Source organism: Heptranchias perlo, chromosome 7 (assembly GCF_035084215.1).
Source record: "Heptranchias perlo isolate sHepPer1 chromosome 7, sHepPer1.hap1, whole genome shotgun sequence".
NCBI lineage: Eukaryota > Metazoa > Chordata > Chondrichthyes > Hexanchiformes > Hexanchidae > Heptranchias > Heptranchias perlo.
The window spans coordinates 14,253,577-14,274,494 of NC_090331.1; the positions used below are offsets into that span (position 1 = coordinate 14,253,577).

The 20,918-nt window shown below is 43.0% G+C and overlaps 1 protein-coding gene across 1 annotated transcript in view; it reads right to left on the reverse strand.

Annotated features, from left to right (window-relative positions):
* LOC137323529 (contactin-associated protein-like 5) overlaps nucleotides 1-20,918 on the reverse strand; it is a 930,346-nt gene that overhangs the window by 570,139 nt on the left and 339,289 nt on the right. The gene's annotated exons all lie outside the window — the stretch shown is intronic.

The following is a 20,918-nucleotide window of genomic DNA, read 5'->3' on the forward strand; positions in this document are numbered from 1 at the left end:
TGAACTGGTTAAATGAGGATGCACGGGAATTACAAAGTCTTCTGTTAAACCTAGAAAGAACAACAGAGTAGTGTAATCTGTAAGAACTTGCAATGTGCATTACCGTGCACTATTGTATTGTTTGCTCACAAGAGAATACTGATAAATAATATGCAAGTTCAGCTGTGACAATATATCGACAGTAAATAATACCAAAGGTATTCTGGGGTCTGTCACCTTTTCACAAGTAGTGTATTTCTGGTGAACCTTTTAATCCTGAGTCAATGTGGAATTTGTTCAATACCAAATCAAGCATAACGGGATGCATCTCAACGGAGCTGGGGCCAATGTCCTCATGGGGAGGTTCGCTAGTGCTGTGTTGGGGGGTGGGGGGTTAAACTAATTAGGCAGGGAGATGGCCACCAGAGTGTAGCATTGGAAATGAGAAACAGGAGGCCACAAAGGATTGGGAGAGAAAGATAGCACTAGAGCAAGAAATAGTACAGTAGCAGATGGGACCAGATTAAGAGAGAGTATAAGAAAATCTAAGATAGGTTTACAGTGCATGTGTGTAAATGTACAAAGCGTGTTAAACAAGGTTGGTGAGCTGCAGGCACAATTAGCCACATGGGAATATGATGTTGTGGCGATAACGGAGACCTGGCTCAAAAAAGGGCAGGACTGGGTACTAAATATTCCTGGATACAAGGTGTTCAGGAAAGATAGGGAAGGAAAGAAAGGAGGGAGGTGGCAGTATTGATTAAGGAGAATATTGCAGTGCTGGAGAGAGAGAATGTCCTGGAGGGGTCAAAGACAGAATCTTTTTCGTTAGAGTTAAGAAACAAAAGAGGTGCCATTATACGACTGGGTGTATTCTGTAGGCCACCAACTAGTGGGAAGGATATAGAGGAGCAAATTTGCAGGGAAATTACAGAGAGGTGCAAAAGCCATAGAGTTTTAATAATGGGGAATTTCAACTATCCTAATATAGGCTGAGATAGTAATAATAAGAGGCAAAGAGGGGGAGGAATTTTTGAAGTGTGTTCAGGAAAACTTTCTCGATCAGTATGTTTCCAGCCCAACAAGGAAGGAGGCATTGCTGGACTTGGTTCTGGGGAATGAGGCAGGCCAAGTGGAGAATTGTCAGTGGGGGAACATTTAGGGAACAGCGATCATAGTATCATAAGGTTTAGAACAGCTATGGAAAAGGACATGGACCACTCTAAAGTAAAAAATACTCAATTGTAGGAGGTCCTATTTCAGTGGGATGAGAACTGATCTGGCCCAGGTAAATTGGAATCAAAGATTGTCAGGGCAAAACTGCAACTGAACAATGGGCAGCCTTTAAAGAGGAGATGGTTCAGGCACAGTCTAGGTACATTCCCACGAGGGAGAAAGGTAGGGCAACTAAAGCCAGAGCTCCCTGGATGACAAAAGAGATAGAGTGAGATGAAGCAGAAAAAAGGGGCATATGACAGATGTCAGGTAGATAACACAAGTGAGGACCAAGCTGACCATAGAAAGTTCAGAGGGGAAGTGAGAAAGGAAATAAGAGGGGCAAAAAAAGAGTATGAGAATAGACTGGTGGCAAATATAAAAGGGAATCCAGAAGTGTTCTCTAGGACTGTAAACAATAAATGGATAGAAAGAGGAGGGGGTGGGGCTGATCAGGGACCAAAAAGGAGATCTAATGGAGGCAGTGGGCATGGCTGTGATACTAAATGAGTACTTTGCATCTTTCTTTACCAAGGAAGAAGATGCTGCCAGAGTCTTAGTAAAGGAAAATGTAGTTGAGATACTGGATGGGCTAAAAATTGATAGAGGAGGTACTAGTAAGTCTAGCTATACTTAAAGTAGTGAAGTCACCCGGTCCAGATGGAATGCATCCTAGATTGCTGAGGGAAGTAAGGGTGGATATTAGGGAGGTACTGGCCATAATCTTCTAAACATCCTTAGATACGAGGGTTGGTGCCAGAGGACTGGAGAATTGCAAATGTTACACCCTTGTTTTAAAAAGGGTGTAAGGATAAACCCAGCAACTACAGGCCAATCAGTTTAACCTCGGTGGCAGGGAAACTTTTAGAAACGATAATCCATGACAGAATTAGCAGTCACTTGGACAAGTGTGGATTGATTAGGGAAAGCCAGCACAGATTTGTTAAAGGCAAATTGTGTTTAACTAGCTTGATTGAGTTTTTTGATGAGGTAACAGAGAGGGTAGATGAGGGCAATGCAGTTGATGTGATGTATATGGGCTTTCAAAATGCATTTGATAAAGTGCCACATAATAGGCTTGTCATCAAGATTGAAGCTCATGGAATAAAGGGGGCAGTAGCAGCATGGATACAAAATTGGCTAAGTAACAGGACGCAGAGAGTAGTGGTGAACGGTTGTTTTTTTGGACTGAAGGGAGGTGTACAGGGGTGTTCCCCTGGGGTCGGTAGTAGGACCACTGCTTTTCTTGACTTGGACTTGGGTGTACAGGGCAAAATTTCAAAATTTGCACATGATACAAAACTTGGAAGTGTAGTGAACGGTAAGGAGGATAATGATAGACTTCAAGAGGATAGGGACAGGGTGGTGGCATGGCCAGACACGTGGCAGATGAAATTTAACGCAGAAAAATGTGAAGTGATACATTTTGGTAGGAAGAATGAGGAGATGCAAAATAAACTAGAGGGCACAATTCTAAAAGAGGTACAGGAACAGAGAAATCTGGGGGTATATGTGCAAAAATCATTGAAAGTGGCAGGGCAGGTTGAGAAAGCGTTTAAAAAAGCATACGGGATCCTGGGCTTTATAAATATAGGCATCGAGTACAAAAGCAAGGAAATCATGATGAACCTTTATAAAACACTGGCTCGACCACAACTGGAGTATTGTGTCCTGTTCTGGGCACCGCACTTTAGGAAAGATGTAAGATCTTAGAGATGGTGCGGAAGAGATTTACTGGAATGATTCTGGGGATGAGGGACTTTAGTTACATGGATAGACTGGAGAAGCTGGGGTTGTTCTCCATGGAACAGAGAAGTTTGAGAGGAGATTTTCTAGAGGTATTTTAAATCATGAAGGGTCTAGACAGAATAAATAGAGAGAAACTGTTCCCATTGGAAGAAGGGTCAAGAACCAAAGGATATAGATTTAAGGTGATTGGCTAAAGAAATAAAGGCGACATGAGGAAAAACTTTTTTTTACACAGTGAGTCATTGGGATCTGGAATGCACTGCCTGAGGAGGTGGTGGAGGCAGATTCAAATGTGGCTTTCAAAAGGGAACTGGATAATTACTTGAATGGAAATAATTTTCAGGACTACAAGGATTGGGTGGGGGATTGGAACTAGCTGGAGTGCTCTTGCATAGAGCCGGCGCAGACTTGATGAGCCGAATGGCCTCCTTCCATACTGTAACCTTTCTATGATTCTATTCTAAGGCCCAGCCAACTCTGGAGTGATTAGATCTGGAAGAGGTAGGATATGGAGTCAGTGGAATATAATGGTCTCTGGCTTGATTCCTGGTTTGTACTCAGTTGGCTGATTTCAGCCACGATGACAATCCTGGTGCTACAAATAGTGTTAATAGTGGGCTAGGGAGGGGGAGAAAGAAACCTGCCAGTATCTTTATTCGTGATCATTATCCTGGAAGGTACATCTATGTGGATGTCCAGAGAGGATCAGATCAGATTCAGCTGGGAAAAGTTTGCCAATGCTCACTGTCTACATTCACAAATGAAGAATGTTCACTTGGACAAAGTACAATGTGGAACTATATCCCAGCTTGGAATCAAAACCTTCAGGAGAGGAAAAAACGGGGCAACATTAAAAACTTTTTTGATGCCAGTATAGTAACCTGATATGACAGTAAGGTAACATCTCCCTCACACTCCTGGGCAGGATGCAAGAAATTGCTAGTCATTCAATGAGCAGTCCTTTTCTCAGCTCTAGCTTCCATCTCTTCACTCTCGTCCTCCATTGTGATTTTTCTTCTCTCTCTCAATGTTATCAATACTGTTGTGGTCAGTGCTGCTTAGAAATTTCCTCCCAAGTTTCAAATATACCATCCTACTTATTCTTCCTCTTCCCCTCCACCTTCACTATGTTGGAACCAGTACTCATCACACTATCTCCTACCCGAACTCATATTTTCCTCATGACCACAAAATTATGGAACTTTTTACCTCTTTTAGTCTTCCTTGCTCTTACAATCGACGGGATTTTAAAATCCAATTTTGGCAAACCTAATCATTGCTTGTTGATTCATCTTGTTTACTTCACTATTCTGTTTAAACTTGATGGTATCCTGCATTATGAGCCTTGGCCCTTCACATTTGCTTCTCATTTTAAAAAAAGATCAACAGAGCTCAGTTCTTTCAGCTTCTTCTGTTGCCAAATCCGTGAAATAAAAGATGAAGCAACTGTATCTCGCTAGAATAAATACTTACTCTGGAATTACAAATTCAAGAATAAAGCAATGACAATAAAATAATAAAGAGAAGAAGAAGCAACTGGAAAAATATTGCACCATGTTTTTTTAATAACTGCTAGTATATTTATTATGCACAAAGAAATCAGATACGGACAATCTCTACAAAGAATAAACCAACTAAACATTCAATATTAATAATATATACTGACTGCACCAATTACTGGCTTATACTGTTTAGTGGGCAGATTTTGGAATTCACTGATATCTCAATAGCTTCAATGTGCTATTTATCAGAGAAAAATATTAACATCAAATTGAATAAATGGGTGGGTGAATAATGCTGGTAAATCCTCAAACACAGTCTAACCAAATAAAAATAGAATATGGTGGAAATACAAAGCAGGACCTGATCTAGAAAAAGTCCCAAGTTGTTTCCAATTCAATGAGACAGATTGCACCTATTTCTATTTGAAGTCTGTTTCCAAGCAAATCGCTTGATTTTATAACTTATTGCAGATCATACGAATAATACATGACAAAGAGCTGCAAGGCGATTATTAATTGACAAAGTAAGGGAATTTCATTTTAAGTTTGTTTATGTATATGATTAGGATCCAGAGATTAAATTTGCATGAGCTCCCCTCATGGATTGGTGAATAAATGAACTGCCCAATGTTGTGCTGAGGCATAAACACCAGGAGGGTCCTAGGTTCGATCTCAGGTCTGTGCACTAATTAGCCTCAGCAAGTTTGGCCCAGGGAGGGGGAAACAATTCTGCCAGTATTCCAGCTCTTCAATGTTATGCAGTGACCCATTGTGTTAAGTGTATAGATGTCAGGTGAGGGTAGGATTGGACTCAACTATGATGTCTCAGGTGCACATCGAGTGAACTCTTGGGACAGGTACCAATGGGTGGTTGACAACCTTGGAGTTATACTTCAGCAAGTTCAGGAGAAGGAGGGAAAAGGGAAGAAGACTGGAGGAATGAACATGGAGGTTCAACCAAATGTTATTTTTGCTTGGTCACAAATATTCTCACACTTAATTCCTAATATATACTTTGCATTGTACTGGGCTGTAGTAGTGAGGAGCTGTTAGGGTTAGGTGAAGAGGGGTGAGAGGAGGCTGGTGTGGAGCATAAACACCGGCATAGACCAGTTGGGCCACATGGCCTGTTTCTGTGTTGTAGACTCTATGTAATTCTCTATGTCAGGAATGGGGATGTTCGCTGATGATTGCACAGTGTTCAGTTCCATTCGCAACCCCTCAAATAATGAAGCAGCCCGAGCCCGCATGCAGCAAGACCTGGACAACATCCAGGCTTGGGCTCAGAAGTGGTAAGTAACATTCGCGCCAGACAAGTGCCAGGCAATGACCATCTCCAACAAGAGAGAGTCTAACCATCTCCCCTTGTCATTCAACAGCATTACCATCGCCAAATCTCCCACCATCAACATCCTGGGGGTCACCATTGACCAGAAACTTAACTGGACCAGCCATATAAATACTGTGACTACAACAGCAGGTATGAGGCTGGGTATTCTGCGGCGAGTGACTCACCTCCTGACTCCCCAAAGCCTTTCCACCATATACACTCTCCACTTGCCTGGATGAGTGCAGCTCCAACAACACTCAAGAAGCTCGACACCATCCAGGACAAAGCAGCCTGCTTGATTGGTACCCCATCCACCACCCTAAACATTCAATCCCTTCACCACCGGCGCACAGTGGCTGCAGTGTGTACCATCCACAGGATGCACTGCAGCAACTCGCCAAAGCTTCTTCGACAGCACCTCCCAAACCCGCGACCTCTACCACCTACAAGGACAAGGGCAGCAGGCACATAGGAACACCACCACCTGCACATTCCCCTCCAAGTCACACACCATCCCGACTTGGGAATATATCGCTGTTCCTTCATCGTCGCTGGGTCAAAATCCTGGAACTCCCTTCCTAACAACACTGTGGGAGAACCTTCACCACATGGACTGCAGCGGTTCAAGAAGGCAGCTCACCACCACCTTCTCAAGGGCAATTAGGGGTGGGCAATAAATGCTGGCCTTGCCAGCGACGCCCACATCCCATGAACGAATAAAAAATGTAATAGTTGTGCTATTGTTCAGTGTGATGGTATAGTAACTGCACAGTAATAATCACAAATAATAGGAATTGTGTTTTCCAGTTCAATGATGTAATTACAGGGAGATTAAAAGCTTAGTATAAGGATTCCACTTGATTATCACAATGCTTAGCTTAGCTGAGCACAAAATTGCTTGAAATAATCTTTCCAATACATATTATCTCTGTAGACAGTCTGATCATTCAAATATTGTTTTTTTCTTTCATTTTATTGACAATTTTCCATCAGTTCAGAAGCTCTACATTTGAGAAAAGTGGAGGTCATTTTGACTTTGAGGGATAGTGTAAAACTGGTGATGGAGGATCTGCCGATTTGGGGAATGTATAACATGCGGCTGAGCCACTATCGCCCATTTTACATTATCACCTGAAGTTAGGATTGCCCCCATCGTCTCTTGCACTCATTTTTAGAATAATTTATAGTGTTCGATATTCAATGCTTTGTCTCCCTTTCCCCTGTAGGGAGTAACTCGAAAAGGAGAATATTCCACAGGTAACCAATTACAAAACCACCCACTCATTCATCGTACAGTTATCAGAAGAGGAAACCTGCTGATATTTTTCCCCATTCCTGAACCAGGAATTGTACGGTCCGTTTTAGCCCCAAGATTTGAGATTCCAAAATCCTAACTAAAATTGGCAGCTCATCACAAACCAGGGAATGAATCTGGGATCCTGCTGATGAGCACGGTCCAGTAACATACAGTGCATCTACTCATTTGAGTCCCCAGGAGAGCTCGCTACAACGCGATATTTAGTCTTGGCTTCATTATTTCTACACTAATGAGAGCGAGAAAGAGTGAAAAGTAAAGAACTGCAAGTGCTGGAAATACACAGCAGGATCATCAACATCTGAAAAGAGAACAGACAGGCTAACAGTTCAGTTCTGACAAAGTGTCTCTGACTAACACATTAACCAGTTTTTTCTCTCTTCCGATGTGGAGCGACCTATTGTGCATTTCCATCATTTTCCGTTTTTATTTCATGAATGAGAAGGCATCTGATTGTCACGAGTCAACAATTGCTTTGCCACAATGCAAAGCCGGGCACAAAAACGGACCCAGCTCTGCTAACGTAGGTAAAGGCATCCGTTTACCATGGCATGTGCAAACTGTTGCCTGACTGAGATTAAACTCAAGGGACACTGACACATGAGTGGATGTCAACCAGTTGTACTCTTCAGTGTGTCAGCGTCTGTGAGTAGTTCTCATTTACTGTTTGAGCTTGACGGCAATGATTCTTGAGAGCTGCACAGGTCCAGAAAAACAATGCTGTTGCTCAAACAGTAATAATAGATTCTGCCTCAGGGTAAGAGGCCAATGGAAGGTCTCAATCCGCTTCATATTGATCTGCTCATTTCCATTTTTACTTCATTTTTCAATGTTTAGTACTCATTTGCTAGTATTATTTAACATATGGGATGGGAGATTTAATGGCAGTATTGTTAGATGAATGGCCCAATAATAAACAAGATGGTAAGTATATAGTTACATTGGGGTTATAAACGTAATGATTACCTCATGCCAAAAGTGAAACAGTAAATATTCCAATACAGTGCAAAGTGTTCATGTTCATTCAAAAGGGATTTGGATAAATACTTGAAGGGGGAAAATTTGCAGGCCTATGCGGAAAGAGCAGGCGAGTAGGACTAATTGGATAGCACTTTCAAAGAGTCGGCACAGGCACGATGGGCTGAATGGCCTCTTTCTGTGCTGTATGATTCTATGTCCATCCATGCAATCCTGATAATGTTAGGTATGTCCAAATCAGATCTAATGGATTGTAGAGAGTTGGCCCCTAGAGAAGAGTCAGGAACTGCAGCCTGCAGCAAGGTCTGGAGTCAGCATCTAGACCAACTAACTCGCTGCACATGAGCTAATTTGCCTTGACAAAGCAATAAATCTTATACCCGCTTTAATTATCCAGGCAAAATTGATCCACTGTAGCAGAGATGAGTGCACACTATAAATGGAGACGAACCTTGCCATTTATCTCCCCTTCTCTCCGCCCGGGCACAAGTCAGGCAGAGTACATCAAAAGTATGCACTTCCTGTGCTAATCTGAACCCATGTAAGCAGTGTAGATGAAAACATAAAATTACAAAGCAATATTGATAGATTAGGTGAATGGGCAAAACTGTGGCAAATGGAATTCAATGTAGACAAATGTGAGGTCATCCACTTTGGATTAAAAAAGGATAGAACAGGGTACTTTCTAAATGGTAAAAAGTTAAAAACAGTGGATGTCCAAAGGGACTTAGGGGTTCAGGTACATAGATCATTGAAGTGTCATGAACAAGTGCAGAAAATAATCAATAAGGCTAATGGAATGCTGGCCTTGATATCTAGAGGACTAGAGTACAAGGGGGCAGAAGTTATGCTGCAACTATACAAAACCCTGGTTAGACCGCACCTGGAGTACTGTGAGCAGTTCTGGGCACCGCACCTTTGGAAGGACATATTGGCCTTGGAGGGAGTGCAGCGTAGGTTTATTAAAATGATACCCGGACTTCAAGGGTTAAGTTACGAGGAGAGATTACACAAATTGGGGTTGTATTCTCTGGAGTTTCGAAGGTTGAGGGGTGATCTGATTGAAGTTTATAAGATATTAAGGGGAACAGATAGGGTGGATTGGGAGAAACTATTTCCGCTGGTTGGGGATTTTAGGAGTAGGGGGCACAGTCTAAAAATTAGAGCCAGACCTTTCAGGAGCGAGATTAGAAAACATCTCTACACACAAAGGGTGGTAGAAGTTTGGAACTCTCTTCCGCAAACGACAATTGATACTAGCTCAATTGCTAAATTTAAATCTGAGATAGATAGCTTTTTGGCAACCAAAGGTATTAAGGGATATGGACCAAAGGCAGGTATATGGAGCTAGATCACAGATCAGCCATGATCTTATCAAATGGCGGGGCAGGCACGAGGGGCTGAATGGCCTACTCCTGTTCCTATGTTCCTATGTGTTCGCTGCAAGACCAAGAGGTGATGGACACTGGCTGTGGGGCCTTCTGGCTCCTGTCCAAAAACAGCAGCTCTCCCAACTCCCACCCCTGCCCCCAAATGAGCTGGTCAAAGATCAAGGATCTCCCTGTCAGGAAGTAGGGGGGCAAAATTCCTCCCAAAAAAACAGAATGTGTGGGTCTTCTTCAATAATTAGCACAAATGAAGGTACAAAATTGGCTTTGAACCAAGTGATTTGAGGGAGTGAGATGTTATTACCAAGCTGTTAATTACAGACAAAGACAGGCATCGTCTCATTTTTTGTTAGAAGACGAACACTACGATCAGGAATCTCCAATTAGATTGCCAGCCTTCAGGAGTCTTTTTCAATGTGTCCTTTTAAAAAAAAGCCCTAACCTCATTGATTGGAATCTAACTACAAATAGCTGTTGCTTGTTCTCTGCCTGCCATCAGGTTGTGGAGATGCCGGTGATGGACTGGGGTTGACAATTGTAAACAATTTTACAACACCAAGTTATAGTCCAGCAATTTTATTTTAAATTCACAAGCTTTCGGAGATTTTCTCCTTCCTCAGGCAAATGTTTCAGGATCTCCTGAAACATTTGCCTGAGGAAGGAGAAAATCTCCGAAAGCTTGTGAATTTAAAATAAAATTGCTGGACTATAACTTGGTGTTGTAAAATTGTTTACAATTGCCATCAGGTGTCAGCCTTGGCTCGATAGTAGCACTATTATCCCTCGAGTCAGAATGTCTTGGGTTCACTCCAGGGCTCATAATCTGGCCTGACACTTCAGTGCAGTACTGTGGGAGTGCAGCACAGTCAGAGGTGCCAGCTTTTGGATGAGGTGTTAAACCGAGGCATCATCTGCCCTCTCAGGTAGACATAAAAGATCCAATGGCACTATCCAAAGAAGAGCGGGAGAGTTCTCCTCGTGTCCTGGCCAACATTCCTCTCTTAACCAACACCACTAAAAAAAAAATTACCTGATCCCTTATCTCCATGTTCTTTGTGGGGCCTCGCTATGTAAAATTTGGTTGCCAGATTTCAACAGTGACTGCACTTCAAAATTACTTCATTGGATGTGAAGCATTGTGAAATGTCCTGAGGTCATGAAAGGGGCTATCTAAATGCATCAATGCCAGTGGTGTCAAATTTGCACTCCCAGAACATGCGTGTTCTGAAAATTCCATCTGTGAATTAAATTTAACTGAATAGCAACATCTTAATATAAATTACCCCAAATTTCTCCCAAGTCAAATTTCAAAATGTGATGGAGCCAAGGCAGCTAAGAGCTCGACCACCAACTTAGGGCAAGGGGTGAGGAACTCAAAAAGCTAGAGAGTCAAAGGAGTGAAAGGTGCAGGGGGGCAGGTTACAAGGCTAGAGAAGTCTACAGATATAGGGTTTGAAAAGCTGTGGAGGCATTTGAAGATGAGACTGAAGAGTTTAAGTTTAAAGTGTTGAGAAACAACATATGTCCAAGTGTTCAAGTAGTGGTCAGGTTTTCCCTCAATCTTAAAATCACCACTTCTTGATTTATCTTCTAATCTTTTCAGCCTTGGTGTTGAAACCACGAACGTTGATCTTTCAAGCAGGTTTCTTGGAAAACATAATTTCTGACTCAAACTGCTCTTAGCCCTTCCCTTCCTACCTGCTAAAGTAGTTGTATTTTGGAAAGGGAGGAGGAGTGCAGGCACAGATGTAGTTTCTATCAGCAATTGTTCTTCCCCACCCCCCCACAACTAAAGATCCTGTACAAAGGGCCATGGCACATACTGCTGCCATCGTTGGCACCTCCTAAACTGGGAGTGTTGTCTTTACTCTTGATCAGTGACCAAGTTAAAGCATTTGGTTCTGTGACTCATTCATAGGTCCCATGAGGTACAAGCACTCTTCAAAACGATCACTTTTCGTGGTGAAATGTAGGTACAATAAAAGATAAAACAGTATTAAAATCAACACAACAAAATAATTTGAGAAGCATGCCATCGGTCTCATTGTCACTTCCAAGTTATTCAGGCTCATGGGCATAGAAATGGCTGCCTATTGACTTATTCTCAATGGAGGCACTTTGGACACAAATGTAATTTCCTTTGGAACTTCAGCCGGTGCTGGCTTGGAAGCATTTTTTATTCAAAATGCTTTAAGGTTTTTGTCACAAGAATGATTATTTACCTTACACTGAAGAATGAGAATAATCTACACAGAAAGCCAGGCCATTACTAATGCCTGGTGGGTGAGTCAATGATACCATAAATTGCATTTGGTTTGGTCATTTACATCAATGCAGATCCAAGATGCATTATTGCTGAAAGGAATCCCAGCAATTTACTTAATATCACAACCATATCAATAAAAGTTGACCTGATTAAGGGCTGAGGATGGATAGCATAAAAGGAAATAGAATGAGATCATTTAGAACACCTTCAGTGGCTTGCTAAACACAATTGATTGAAGTAGTGAGTATGATAAAACATGTTATACATTGTCAGAATATCTAACTTATTTACTAATAAAGAGGAAGCTAGATGCTCTGAGACATTACTGCAAAAGCAATAATGGAATAAAACAAAATCCATTTCAGTGATTCATGATTAATGCACTTTATGATAATGCAATTGGCTTTGCCAACACTCAAGTCTCACCTTATACTCAAAATATATTTAATGTGGTTTAACCAATTATTCTAGCACATCCCATGTGTTTCCGTTAAAGTATTAACATTCCAGCAATGCACTCATTCAAAGCACTGTGCGTTGGTACTGACTGTACTGCTGTACATTGCTGTTTTGTAATACATGACATGTAAACATTAAAAAGAGCTTAAAAATAAATACATGCATCCATTATGGCATACAGTATAGATATACAGTGCATTACTTTTAAGGGACAGCCAGCTAACTAGTGACTCCAAATTGCTCGTGAGCTTGGGTTGGATCCAGACCGATACATATGCCAAGACAGCAGGACAAGAGGGTTATAGTTCAGGACTGTGAATCATAGAATCATGTAGCAGAGAAGGAGGCCACTCGGCCCATCGTGCCTGTGACAGCTCTTTGAAAAAGCTATCCAATTAGTCCCGCTCCCCTGTTCTTTCCCCATTGCCCTGCAAATGTTTCCTTTTCAAGATTTTATCCAATTCCCTTTTGAAATTGCTTCCACCACCCTTTAGGCAGTGCACTCCAGGTCATAACAACTCATGGGCACTACACATTAAGGAGGATGTCAAGGACTTAGAAAGGGTACAGAAGAGATTTTCTAGAATAGTACTAGGATGAGGGATTTCAGTTATGTGTAGAGACTGAAGAAGCTGGGTTGTTCTCCTTAGAGCAGAGAAGATTAAAAGGAGACTTGATAGAGATGTGCAAAATCATGAACAGTTTTGATAGAGTAAATAAGGAAGAACTGTTTCCAGTGGCAGAAGGGTCAGTAACCAAAGGACAAAGATTTATGATCGGCAAAAGAGCCAGAGGCATCATGAGGAAACTTTTTTTTAAAACACAAGAAGTCCGGAATGTCTGAAAGGGCGGTGGGAACAGATTCAATAATAATTTTCAAAAGGGAATTGGATAAATACTGGAAGGGAAAATATTTACAGGGCTATGGGGTAAGAGCAGGGGAGTGGGACTTATTGGATAGCTCTTTCAAAGAGCCGGCACAGGCAGGATGGACAGAATGGCATCCTTCTGTGCTGCACCATAGTATCATACCATCATTGCGTAAAAACATTTCTCCTCATCTCCTCTCTGGTACTTTGGCCAATTAACTTAAATCTGTGACCTCTGGTTACTGACCCTTCTGCCAGTGGAAACAGTTTCTCCCTATTTAATCTATCAAAACCCCTTATAATATTGAACACCTCTATTAAATCTCCTCTTAACCTTCTCTTCTCTAAGGAGAACAATCCCAGTTTCTCTAGTCTCTCCACATAACTGAAGTCCCTCATCCCTGGTACCAGTCTAGTAAATCTCCTCTGCACCCGCTCCAAGGCCTTGATATCTTTCCTAAAGTGTGATGCCTCGGATCAGATATAATACTCCAGCTGAGGCGTAACTAGTGATTTATAAAGGTTTTGAATAACTTCCTTGCGTTTGTACTCTATGCCTCTATTTATAAAGCCAAGTGAAGACCAAGTTGATGACCGATACCAGGAGTATTCCGTTATGTGCAGGTGATTAACAGTAGGGACAGGTGGTCAAGGCTTTATTTAATAAACGAGTAGATGCTGTAATGAGAAGAGAGTAGGGTTGGTATTGTAAAAGACTGAGATCAAATGAGCCAAAGACCTTCCTTCACCCAAATCTATCTTGTGATCTTATTTTTTGACCGCAATACCATAACGTTACAAAATATTTCTGTTCCCTTTCAGTGAAGCCGTGCCTTCAGCTTCCTAGACCCTAAGCTCTGGAATTCGCTCCCTAAACTTTTCCACCTCTCTCTCCTCCTTTAAGACGCTCCTTAAAACCTACCTCTTTGACCAAGCTTTTGGTCCCCTGTCCTAGTATCCCCTTATGTGGTTTGGTGTCAAATTTTGTTTGATGACGCTCCTGTGAAGCACCTTGGGATGTTTTACAACGTTAGAAGCACGATATAATTGATGTAGTAGTTGTTGTTGTTGATGAATGCTTACTTTAGGATTTGTCCATTGTCTTTCATCACTGATAGTGGCTCAGTCACTGAAATCCCAATACTGCCTTTCTCATCTCCAAGCTCAATTACTTTAATGCTTTCTTTGCTGGCCTCCCATTTTTCACCCTTCATAACACTCAGCTCATCCAAAACTCTGTTACTCATATGCTATCCCACACCAAGAGATACTCACTCATCAGCATGTCCTTGCTGACCTGCATTGGCTCCCTGTCCTCCAATTCCTCAAATTTAAAATTCTTGCAGTGGTCTTTGAATCTCACCATGATCTCACCCCTCTCCATAATCCCCTTTAGTCCTACCAACTCCACCAAACTTTCCATTCCTCTGACTCCAACCTCTTTTACACTCCCCCCCACCCCCACCTCCTCGTTATGCCTTATTGATGGCCATGCCTTCAGCCACCCAAGTTCCCCACTTTGGAATGTCCTCCCTAAACCCCCATACCTCTCCACCTCCCTCTCTTAGACAGACTAGATGCAGGGAGGATGTTCCCGATGACTGGGGAGTCCAGAACCAGGGGTCACAGTCTCAGGATACGGGGTATGCCATTTAGAACCGAGATGAGGAGAAATTTCTTCACTCAGAGGGTGGTGAACCTGTGGAATTCTCTACCACAGAAGGCAGTGGAGGCCAAATCATTAAATGTATTCAAGAAGGAGATAGATACATTTCTTAATGCTAAAGGGATATGGGGAAAAAATGGGAATAGGGTACTGAGTTAGACGATCAGCCATGATCATTTTGAATGGTGGAGCAGACCTGAAGGGACGAATGGCCTACTCTTGCTCCTATTTTCTATGTTTCTATGGCTTTAAGTCCCTCCTTAAATCCCAACTCTTCAATCCAGCTTTTGGCCACCCCTCCTAAGCTCTCTTTGGTTCTTTCCATTTTTCTCACATCTCTGTGATGCACCTTGGGACACTTTCCTATATTAAAGATGCTATTTAAATGCAAGTTGTTGAAAAAGACTGAACACATTCAAACAGTGAAAAACACTGTCGCACACATTTATGAAATAAACAATGACTGAGTGATGAATGTAGGTGGGTAGTTAGCTTGTCCATTCCCTATACATTTTTAAAATGACTGGGCTTTTGAGTTATTCATATATTGCATTCATATGTACCAGACGTGAATTTACTATCTCCCATGGCTCGCGGAATTTGCTTAGCTCCTGACAGGCATGACTTAGTATTTGGAATCCAATTTCACATGCAGCTACATCAGAAGGGAGATCAGCAAAAATTCAGGAGATGAACTTAATATTTATCTCTGAAGTTTCCACAACTTTCTCCCCTCCAAACACAGACTCTCTTGCTTTGAAAATACAATGGTCCATCCCGTTAGTACTCTCTGATTTACCACAGACTCTTACAGAAGGATTAGATCCAATGGAAACCAGAAAAATAACTGCTTTATTCCTAAAGTTAGTTATAAAGGGCATACCTTTGAGTCAGATAAATTGGCTAATCCACTGCCTCTTTTGTGTCTTATATTTGTACAACACATGGAGGAGGGGCTTAAAAAAGTTAAAGTTCACATGGTCTCTTAGCTTCAATGGAATGTGATCAATGAGGGGAGTTCCTAAATTTGGGCATCATATTGGGAAGATTCCCCAAGTTAAAGGTAGACACTTCCTGGGAGGGTGGAAAGAGGGTGAGTGACTGTAAACTATTCTTGTGCACTGCCTACCAGGTAGTTACAAGGTAAACTGGTAGAGGTCTAAAAAAAGGTCATCTACTCCCTTTAACCTGGGGTATATGCTGAATGGATTGGAGAGCATGGAAATACTGGAAGAAAAACTATTTATAAAACCATTACCTTTTTATCTTTAATTTTGTTTTAGTGAAGCTTATCCAAACCGCAGCAGAGACTTTAACACATGTCCAATGAGCTTTCTTTCAAGATGACTGGCTTGTCATTTCTCAAATTGGTTAAGCAGAGATATAACACTAAATTCACTGGCCCATCTCAGAACCAAATAGTTCTCGTTTCACTGAGCCACAAAGCCAACATAAATCCTTAGCTCTGGGATTCAAAACAAACACACAGAAAGAAAGCCTATATCTTACCACATTAGTCCCATACATTAGGCTATAGGTTTTGTGCTGCTATGGCAAAAGTGCCTGTACACCACAGATTTACAGCACTCGATGGCCTGCTGTACAGAAATAAACTGCTTCAAGCAGCTTTTCTTTTCGTACAAAAGCTGGCAAGGTTTTTGGAAAAGTGTTTTGTGCTTCTGTGTTAATGGAACAAAAAATAAAATGCATTCTAGCATTACCATTCACTGGTGAAATATATCAGTCTTGCACAAAAGAAAGGCAGGGGAAATAGATGTATTCCTAGCCTGGTTTTATGAACTGAGATGAACAATACATTTGGTACCACCTGCACACGTGCAGTAAGCTACTCGGCCTGGAGTTTCCTCCTTGGGCGCAACCCAGAAGTTGAGCCTGAATCCGCGCCCGATTTGCCGATGTCAAATTACACCCAAGTATCCTCCCAATCTCAGTAGAGTACGCCCAAACTTAAAATGGGCGTAAACCTGAGAGCCTGAAGGTAAGGAGAGCGGACCTGAAAGAGTTTGAGGGCGTAGCGCCGGAGAGAATAAAGAGCGAGACCCTGGGAGTAGGCCTCAGAGAGCCTGAAGGTAATGAGAGCGGACCAGAAAGAGTTCGGGGGCAGAGCTTAACAGCTGATTGATCGGTAGCAAGTGAGTGTTTTTTAAGTCTTCAGTTTATTTTTGTTAAGTTTAGTTAATAATATAATAAATAGAGGCATGGCAGGGCACCTCAGTCCCATCGAATGCACATCTTGCACCATGTGGGAACTCCAGGACGCTTCCCATGTCCTGGACAACCACAGGTGCAGGAAGCGTCATCAGCTGGAGGAGCTCAAGCAGCAGCTGGCATCACTGCAGTGCATCCGCGAGGCTGAGAGCTACATGGATAGCAGGTTTCTGGAGGTGCTCACGCCACAGCTTAAGACACTGCAGGCAGAGAGGGTCTGGGTGACTGCCAGACAGACAAGGAGGAAAAGGCAGGCAGGATTCCCGAGGGCATCTCACTCTCTAACCAGTATTCAGTTCTGATGGTATGTTTCTAGGATGGTATGTTGCCTCCCTGGTGTCAGGGTCAATAATATCACTGAGCGGTTGCAGAACATTCTGAAGGTGGAGGGTTTTTTTTTTATTCGTTCATGGAATGTGGACGTCGCTGGCGAGGCCAGCATTTATTGCCCATCCCTAATTGCCCTTGAGAAGGTGGTGGTGAGCCGCCTTCTTGAACCGCTGCAGTCCGTGTGGTGAAGGTTCTCCCACAGTGCTGTTAGGAAGGGAGTTCCAGGATTATGACCCAGCGACGATGAAGGAACGGCGATATATTTCCAAGTCGGGATGGTGTGTGACTTGGAGAGGAACGTGCAGGTGGTATTGTTCCCATGTGCCTGCTGCTCTTGTCCTTCTAGGTGGTAGAGGTCGCGGGTTTGTGAGGTGCTGTCGAAGAAGCCTTGGCGAGTTGCTGCAGTGCATCCTGTGGATGGTACACACTGCAGCCACAGTGCGCCGGTGGTGAAGGGAGTGAATGTTTAGGGTGGCGGATGGGGTGCCAATCAAGCAGGCTGCTTTGCCCTGGATGGTGTCGAGCTTCTTGAGTGTTGTTGGAGCTGCACTCATCCAGGCAAGTGGAGAGTATTCCATCACACTCCTGACTTGTGCCTTGTAGATGGTGGAAAGGCTTTGGGGAATCAGGAGGTGAGTCACTCACCACAGAATACCCAGCCTCTGATATGGTCTTGTGGCCACAGTATTTATATGGCTGGTCCAGTTGAGTTTCTGGTCAATGGTGACCCCCAGGATGTTGATGGTGGGGGATTCGGCGATGGTAATGCCGTTGAATGTCAAGGGGAGGTGGTTAGACCCTCTCTTGTTGGAGATGGTCATTGCCTGGCAGGTGGAGGGTGAACAGCCAGAGGTCGTGGTCCATATTGGTACCAACGACAGAGGTAGAAAGAGAGATGAGGTCCTGTAGGAAGAGTTAGGGAGTTAGGAAAGAGATTAATAAACAGGACTTCAAAAGGTAGTAATCTCCGGATCACTCTCGGTGCCACATGCTAGAAATAGAAGGATAGGGCAGATGAACGCATGACTGGAGAGATGGTGCAGGAGGAAGGGATTTAAATTCCTAGAACATTAGGAACAATTGTGGGGGAAGTGGGACCTATACAGGCCGGACAGGTTGCACCTCGAACAGGGCTGGGATCAATGTCCTTGTGGGGAGGATCGCTAGTTCTGTGGGGAAGGGTTTAAAATAATTTGGCGGGGGTTGGGCACCAAGATGCAGCATTGGAAAGGAGAAACAAGGTGCACAAAGGATTGGGAGAGACAGATAGCACTAGAGCAAGAAAGAGTATGGTATTAGATGGGATCAGACTAAGATAGAATACAAGAAGGACTAAGATAGGTTTACAGTGCATGTGTTTAAACGCACGAAGTGTGATAAACCACCGGTGCACCATGGCTGCACTGTGTACAATCCACAGGATGCACTGCAGCAACTCGCCAAGGCTTCTTCGACAGCACCTCCCAAACCCACGACCTCTACCACCTAGAAGGACAAGGGCAGCAGGCACATGGGAACACCATGTTCCCCTCCAAGTCACACACCATCCCAACTTGGAAATATATCACCGTTCCTTCATCGTCGCTGGGTCAAAAAACTGGAACTCCCCACCTAACAGCACTGTGGGAGAACCTTCACCACACGGACTGCAGCGGTTCAAGAAGGCAGCTCACCACCACCTTCTCAAGGGCAATTAGGGATGGGCAATAAATGCTGGCCTCGCCAGCGACGCCCACATCCCATGAACGAATAAAAAAAAAACAAGGTTGCTGAGCTGCAGACACAAAGAGCCACGTGGGAATATGATGTTGTGGCAATAGCAGAGACCTGGCTCAAAATAGGGCAGGATTGGGTACTAAATATTCCTGGATACAAGGTGCTCAGGAAAGATAGGGAAGGGAAGAAAGACGGGGGTGGGGGGTGGTGGGTGGCAGTCCTGATTAAGGAGAATATTGCAGTGCTGGAGAGAGAGAATGTCCTGGAGGGGTCAAGGACAGAATCTATTTGGTTAGAGTTAAGAAACAAGAGAGACTCCATTACACTACTGGGTGTATTCTATAGGCCACCAACTGGTGGGAAGGACATGAAGGAACAAATTTGCAGGGAAATTACAGAGAGGTGCAAGGACCATAGAGTACTGATAATGGGGGACTTCAACTATCCTAATATAGACTGGGATAGTATTAGTGTAAAGGGCAAAGCAGAGGAGGAATTTTTGAAGTGTATTCAGGAGAACATTCTTGACCAGTAGGTTTCCCGCCCAATGAGGAAAGAGGCATTGCTGGATCTGGTTCTGGGAAATGAGGTTGGCCAAGCGGAGCAAGTGTCAGTGGGGGAACATTTAGGGAACAGTGATCAAAGTATCATAAGGTTTAGATGACCTATGGAAAAGGACATGGACCACTGTAAAGTAAAAATACTCAATTGGAGGAGGGCCAATTTCAGTGGGATGAGAACAGATCTGGCCCGGGTAAATTGGAATCAAAGGTTGGCAGACAAAACTGTAATTGAATAATGGGTGGCCTTTAAAGAGGAGATGGTTCAGGTACAGTCTAGGTACATTCCCACGAGGGAGAAAGGTAGGGCAACTAAAACCAGAGCTCCCTGGATGACAAAAGAGATAGAGAGTAAGATGAAGCAGGAAAAAAGGAGCAGATGACAGATGTCAGGTTCATAATACAAGTGAGAACCAGGCTGAATACAGAAAGTTCAGAGGGGAAGTGAAAAAGGAAATAAGAGGGGCAAAGAGAGAGTATGAGAATAGACTGGCAGCTAACATAAAAGGGAATTCAAAAGTCTTCTATAGGCATGTAAACAGTAAATGGGTAGTAAGAGGAGGGGTGGGACCGATTAGGGACCAAAAAGGAGATCTACTCAGAGTCCAGGGGCATGGCTAAGGTACTAAATGAGTACTTTGCATCTGCCTTTACCAAGGAAGAAATTGCTGCCAAAGTCACAGTAAAAGAAGAGATAGTTGAGATACTAGACAAACTAAAAATTGATAAATAGGAGGTACTAGAAAGGCTAGCTGTACTTAAAGTAGATAAGTTACCCAGTCCTGATGGGATGCATCCAAGGTTGCTGAGGGAAGTAAGGGTGGAAGTTGCTGAGGTACTGGCCATAACCTTCCAATCATCCTTAGATACGGGGGTTGGTACCAGAGGACCGGAGAATTGCAAATGTTACACCCTTGTTCAAAAAAGGGTGTAAGGATAAACCCAGCAACTACAAGCCGGTTAATTTAACCTCGGTAGTGGGGAAGCTTTTAGAAACAATAATCCGGGACAAAATTAACAGTCATTTGGACAAGTATGGATTAATTAAGGAAAGCCAGCACGGATTTGTTAAAAGCAAATCACATTTAACTAACTTGATTGAGTTTTTTGATGAGGTAACAGAGAGGGTTGATAAAGTGCCACATAATAGGCTTGTCATCAAGATTGAAGTCCATGGAATAAAAGGGGCAGTGGCAGCATGGATACGAAATTGGCTAAGTCATAGGAAACAGAGAGTGGTGAACGGTTGTTTTTCGGCCTGGAGGGAATTATACAGTGGTGTTCCCCAGGGGCCGGTACTAGGACCATTGCTTTTTTGGTATATATTAAAGACTTGGATTTGGGTGAACAGGGCACAGATGAGAAAA